Consider the following 7108-nt stretch of genomic DNA (forward strand, 5'->3'; position numbering starts at 1 on the left):
TTCCCTGGTTGTCACTTCTGTGCAATCTAATAAATAAAGAGATGCAAAGCTCAATAAATAAAATATACTGTATAAGCTTTTGTCTACAGATATTGAGTCTCACAAATCCTTCCATCCTTATCTGTAACTTAAATATAAATTAAAGTAGCTTGTTTAATAAGAAGACGCACATGAGTCAGATTTATGCTTTGAAATTTTCCAGGGAATATCAAGAAAAAGTGATGAATTAATTTACTAGAAAATACATCAAACAGGTACTAATAAGTCATTTAGTGCGTGACTACACTCTTTATGGGAAAAACTATCATTCCCCACCTCCTCCCCATCCACACAGAAATAAAACACTGTGAAATTAGATAAACTGCTGCCATCTTCCAAAGTTGCAGCCTCACTCATTACTGTCTACCATCTGAAACCACCAACCTCTGTTCTTTTACAGGGCTCTCACACAAAGGAACTAAATTACAGGGATCAAATTTAATCATGGCCAATTCAACATAGATGCCTGAAAGCTTCCTGGAGGCTATACTTCAGCAATAGCAAATCATCGTACAAATAAAAAATTCAGGGCATGCTGGCAGCAATCCCAATTTACAGAAAATATATTAAGTTAAATTGGAAAATGAACTGCAATAGTAGGTACTGTATGTACTTGCTCTCTATTTAGTACTGTAATTGGATTGAAATGCCAAATTGGGATTTGGAAGGGATGAACAAGGGATGAACAGGTTGACTTTCAACCACGTCTGCTTCCTTTTTCTAGAATTATTTGCAAAAGCTTGAAGATACTAGTCTGGTCAACGACGACATGGGTAGTAATATGGAAAATATTTGGCTTTTGACTTGTAACTATAGCAGACATCAAAAGCAACATACCACTTACAGCTGCAACAAATTCTCAAATATTATTATCAGGAGAGTGACAAAATCATTTTTCTAGCAGGTGCTCTGATTTTTCATTGAACAGACATAATACACGTACTGTAAATGCACTATGCTGATTAGCATTTGTCATCAACAGGATTGATCAATAGGGGGTCTAATGTGAAAATCACAGGCTGGTAGTGTGATCATGGTCAAAAGAAATACAAGCTGTACATCTGCGCCATGTGCTTTGCTGCAGGTGGTGTCTTGTGTGTTTTCTGTCCCATTATTCTTGTAGAACCTGTACAGGCATGTGCATGTTTACTGGTCTCTGAGCCCTAGATTTGATACAGTATGTCATCTCATCTCATTCTGCAGATGTTCAATGGGGCTCAAATCGGGTTGGTAGATCATCCATGGCATATCTGTAACACTCCTACTTTATCTCACATGAAAGTCCTTGCTACACAAGCAGCATGAGGACATGCATGATCCTGTTGGAATGTGGTTATATCAGGATGAGCCTGTAGAAGAACAGGTAGATTTAATTGTCTTAACTATCACAGGTTGCAGGACTTAGTCAATGTAATGTTGTGGATTCATCTTGCCACCATAATAGTCATCTTTATAAGTACATTTCTGAGTAAAGTTCTGAATTGACTAGATTTTTCTGCATTTATGCATAACCCTGTAAGACTGAATCCTAAAAGCGAATGTCAGAGGTGATGACTAGTGGACATGGGTCCAACTGTAATGTTTGAGTCTGCAATACCAGGGATGGGACTGAGAAGAATGAGGGGCCAAAGACCAGTATTTTTCCTAGACAACACCTGGAAATTCTTTACTGAGGTTTGGGAGGGATGATAACATCCAAGCCATTTACAGCTATTCTAAATCTTAGTCAATCCCTACATCATTTCTCAAAAGATATATTCTGTACTGTATATATACTTTCTTTCACATTTTTTCTCATACACTCCTCCTCCAACCCATTTCCACCTGTACAGTTCCCCCTTGGTTCACTCCTCACTCTGTGGGGAGGGGGGAAGGGGTCCATCCTCCTTATCCTATGGCCAAGGAGCTGGCTAAACCAGATCTCATTATATCTAAATCTTCAATAAACATCCTCAAGCACATTTAATTTTTGAGCGTTGTTATCCCTCGTGAAAAAAAATCATGAAAGTTATTTTGACAAATTTGTTTATTCCTTGTTCTGCATTATTTGCAAAAAGAATGAACACATTTTTATATGCATATAAGGTATACAGTATCAGTATATACAGCGTATAATTTCACATATACTGTATGTATATGAAATTAAATGAGCTCTTGTATTGCCTCTTTAAAAACTGTAGGATACACTTTTTTATTTTACGACTAACCTTTGAATAGGCTGAAAACCTTACAATGCAATTATTTTATAAATATTTACACACTAATAAGGTTACATCCAAACATGTATAAAGTGATGAGAACCATCTGTAGTTCCTAGAACTAAGTTTATCCAATTTAACCTTTAACAGGCATAAAAAGAGAAAAAAAAAACATTATTCAAATCAACTACTTTATATACAGTCCACCCAAGGGTTTGGAATTGGCACCCTATATTATGCATCAAGTTCTGCTTAGGTGAATCTAGAATGTTGATAAACATTTAAATGTCTTTTGAATTAAAGGGGAAAATGCTAATAATTTAATATTATTTAACCCAGCAGGCAACATTTAGATCCATTTAATCAAGAACAAGACAAATCAACTCAATTTTCAAGATTCATGAGTGGAATAACAATTTTATGTATACATACTATAGTCTTCTGCGCCAGTCACCTTACATTTTTCAAGGTTGTTTGAAAAGGTTTTTGCACACAGTACTGACAAAAAAAAGCAGGAGAATTATGACTCTCCTAATCTTGTGGCAGGTTGAAAGGTTCTTCTCTATTAAGGCATTCTCTGTGTCATTTGTGGCAGATCAGTGCCAAAAGCAGTAAAAATGAGTGCAAAAAAGATTCTTCAAAACCATGATAGCTTTTTTATTGAGATGAGACACAGCATTTATCTAAAAACATGGTCCCTTATAAATAGTAAAACAGCTTTTTTTACAGAGTCCTAATGTAAGAAAATAGTTCAATCCATGTACTGTAAAAATCATAAAAAATAAACCTTCAGTAATGAATCCTAATCCAAAAAATAGTAAAAGTGAAAAGTGAGCATCTCTCTTTCTCTATGTAGATTAGATTTGGGAGCTGAGTCAGTGTGTGAGGTTAATTCCAGGCTAAAAAAAAGAAAGAAAAAAAGCACACTACTGTACACCTGAAGAGGCTCTTCAGCCAAGATGTTACCCTTTTATTTTTAAGCATGGAATTTATCTTTCTATTTGAAATTGAAATCTGCCCTTTTACGTCAAATTCAAATTGGTAAATCCTCCATTGAGACATTAAAGAAATGGTTAACAACAACAACAACAACAACAACAACAACAACAACAACAACAATAATTTCTATTTGTGTAGCACTTTTTATCCCAAAGTGACCCACTTCATCAGAGTGTTACATCACTATGTTACATCACAGATTTAGTGTTTAAGCACCACCATCCTCACCACACATTAGATCTGGTAGACAAGGTAGAATTTTTTCACCACCTGCATTAAGGGGGGAAATTTAGACTGGCAAGACTGTGATCTTTAGCTAGGTCACCAGCATTGACTGAGAGAGAAGAGTGCTTCTAACTCGTCATCCAACAGTAACCTCATTTTCCATGAAAGCCTCCCATCCAAAACCTGTCTTACAGCTGTTTTCCAGCTCTGTCTTACAGCTCTGACTAATGTCTCTTGGTGTAGCACAATAGATTCAGCAAAGTAGTTCCGGTGGTTCTTTCATTAAGATCAAAATGAATGAAACAGAACTCAGAGTAAATAGAGCCTTTCAGTTTGAAGTATGGATTTCTCTTAAATGCAACACTCAGAAAAAAAAAACACCTGTTTTTTTTCCTTTGAAGCCCTTAAAATCTGTAACCACATGACCATACTTTTGTCTGTGTTTATTGGGGAGGGGTACAGAGGGACTGATGGCAGAAATGAAACCCTGGAAACTCCTTTCAGCAAGTTCACCTGTTTAAGCAAAGGTTTTTTCACTCTTATTTTAGAAACAGACTGGATCAAAGGTATGTCTCATGATCACATTCAATGAAATTCAAAAAAGCCTTTCAGACTTCTGATGTGGTTGGCACATCGAAGGGAGAAAAAGTCGGATGTATACCAAATGTGACTTTTATTTGTAAAAAATAGCTTAAGAGAATGTGTCTGTGAAGGGGGTCTTGAATTGACAAAGTTAGTCATCCAATACTGTACTTCGATGTTTTAGGCCCAAAGGAACCTAGTTCCTGTGAAGTAAGGATAGTAGGGATTGGAGGGAAATTTTTAATATTGAAATGATCAGGAAAAGCGGGAAACAATTATTTCACATGTACTTGGAATGCAGGGAAGCCAAAACATATCGAGCATGTTTTTTTTTCTGAAAACTGCTTCAATTACACAAAGAAAAAAAAGTTATAAAACAACACCATTTTGACAGACCACTTTGGAAGTTTGCTGGCTTCAGTGGCAGTGTTTGCAGCTTTTCTTAAAAAAAAGAAAAAGCCTGACTATGATTATTTTGCTAAAGAAACCTAACCACATCAGAAACCAGACATACCATTATCCCTAGCTTTTATGCCACAACCCACAACAGGCCTATAATTAGAGCAGTCATTAAATACTCAATAAAGGTTTTTTTCCTTTGCATTTTGCTTCATGATATTTCAGCACCCGCTATAAAAAGTATGTTTTGGCATTCGATTTTTTTCTTAGATGAGAAACTATCGATGTTTCAGGCTTGCATCTCCTAACCCTGAATGTTGCACCTTGCTAACTCTAGTTAATCTTCCAGGCTTTGAGATTTTTTTATTCAAGCTATGAAACACTTTAAAATACTCACCCCACGGGCCTGTGGAGAAAGACGATCACAGCAGTCACGCCTCTAGGTCTGGGTCTCGTTAGTATCAAAGAGCAGAGGGATCCCCTTTGGTAGCAGCTCGGATTGAGCCTCCCTGCCATTAGCAAACCATTAAATGAACTAAACTGTACCAGGCTCACCCTCTACTCCTCCCCAAACAGGGTGCATGCAATGAGGCACACTCAAAAAAAAAACACAACATAGCAAAGCAATGTAAAGCAAAACAAAAAGGTCTCCCTTTCTTTTATCATGAGTACCGCAGTATAAGAGAAGGGTGGTGTGAACACAACGGACTGTGGGATTTGTTTGAAATATAATCTGGTGTTACAAGATTTCATTTGGAAAAAACTGTGTGTGTGTGCTTAATCATATGTCAGGGGCTGTATGTGAATGTGAGCAGAAAAGTATGAATGTGGATTTTTCCTGTAATTCCCATTATGACTTTCTAAGTGAAGCAAAATCAAATGTCAGTCAAATTAAACAAAGCTGATAAAATCCACTTGTCTCAGCATACAGAAACTCTTTTTTGCTGTTTCTACTATGAATTCTATAAACCAGAAGAGACCCCCAGAAGCTTTGCACCAGGTACTTTCAACACTGGTCTGATGTTCTGTTTCTTAAGCTCTCAAATTGTTTAGGGAAAAACTGAAATGGTAGGGGAAAAGATACAGTAAGAACAGCACCATGAAATTCAATGTTGCATTGTGGAAGATAGAGAGATGGTTAAACTTAACTTGTCTGTATCAGGCTTCTTCAGAACTAAGTTGACACAAATTGAATTAGACATTTAGGTATTCTATTGGTTTATGTAATGCAAGCAGCATGTGTTCATCAGTAATGCCAAGCAGGCTTCATATAGTGTTCAAAAATAGTTTGGATGTATGAATGTAACCTCAAATCAAACAGAATATTCCATTCTAAATCAGCAAATTGCCCATCAAGTAATCATTTCATTGCAACAATCAAGTGGAAATGTAGGTCACATGGCCTGCAGGTCTTTCTATTAGAAGAATTTAGCATTGACTTAATTCAGCTTCAATACCACGCAGGTCCCCCTCTGGTAACACAGATAGGGATTAGCATGTTTATTATCTGCCAACTGCATTTTATTCACAGTGAGAATGATTATTTCAAATGGCCCATTGATAGCCAGGTGTGTTTTACAGTCTGGTTTCCACCTTTGAAATCCTAACACAAAGTCACAATAAGCAAGAACAGAAAGGAAATGGGATGCAGCCCTTCACAAAACAAACATTGTTTGTTGTTACTGCCAGACTAGTGCAGCATTTAGCTATGCAGCTCTGTCGTATACAGTATTTAAAAAAAAAACATGAGAAGTATTCATAGCTGAATACTGCTGTGTAACATACTGTATGTGTAACAAGACATGCACTTGACATGACTGCAAATGTCTTTCTCCCTGAGGGATAGTGCAGTTCTCACTCACTTTTCAAGCTGGGGTTCTATTGACAAATCTGACCCACCCAGCTCTGACAGCATGGCTGATTTTGCCCCAGTGTCTGAACAATCCTAGTCACAGTCGTCTAATGACATCATCCAGTTTCCAAGCAGCAATGTCTGGACTGTAAGGCTGCAATCTGATCAAGAAGAAGGTCTAAATCAAATAACTGGACTAGTGTTTTTACCTAATAAGTCTAAATTTCCCTTGGTTTCAAGATCTTTTGCTCTTTGATGATCAACAGACACCTGATCTTTAGTACTTTAGATGCCATTACAAAATGGTTCAAAATGTGAGGCAGGCTGCAACTCAAAAGTCACCTGACTCCATTGTTAATCACAGAAGTTATCACCTGTTTGTGTTGTCTTAGTTTAAATTCAAATATAAATTTCTGAAAGCTAATAGAAATTATTTTACTATTTTTCTAAGCAGGCACATTTTTCAGGCAGGACACTGTGTAGTGTGCCAAAAATTATTAGCTCATTGTCAACTGGATCACAGACTAGTGAATACCTTAGCTAGTTGAACCTAACCTTCACAGTGACACTTAATGTGATCTAACAGGGAAAGAAGAGTCATGTGGTGACAGATTATACAACAAACAAGTGTCTCACCTCACTCGAAACAAAAGAGGCTGCATCCTGGTAATAAAACACCACAAAACTGCCCATGTGCAATGGCTAGATTAAATATTTAAACTAAATGGCTGCCAAGGAACAAAGCAGGAAAAAATTACTCAGCAGTATCACCTATTAAAGCCAAAGGCCCGACATTGAAAATGATGAACCAGTC

This window comes from Lepisosteus oculatus, chromosome 3, assembly GCF_040954835.1.
Source record: "Lepisosteus oculatus isolate fLepOcu1 chromosome 3, fLepOcu1.hap2, whole genome shotgun sequence".
NCBI classification, from domain to species: domain Eukaryota; kingdom Metazoa; phylum Chordata; class Actinopteri; order Semionotiformes; family Lepisosteidae; genus Lepisosteus; species Lepisosteus oculatus.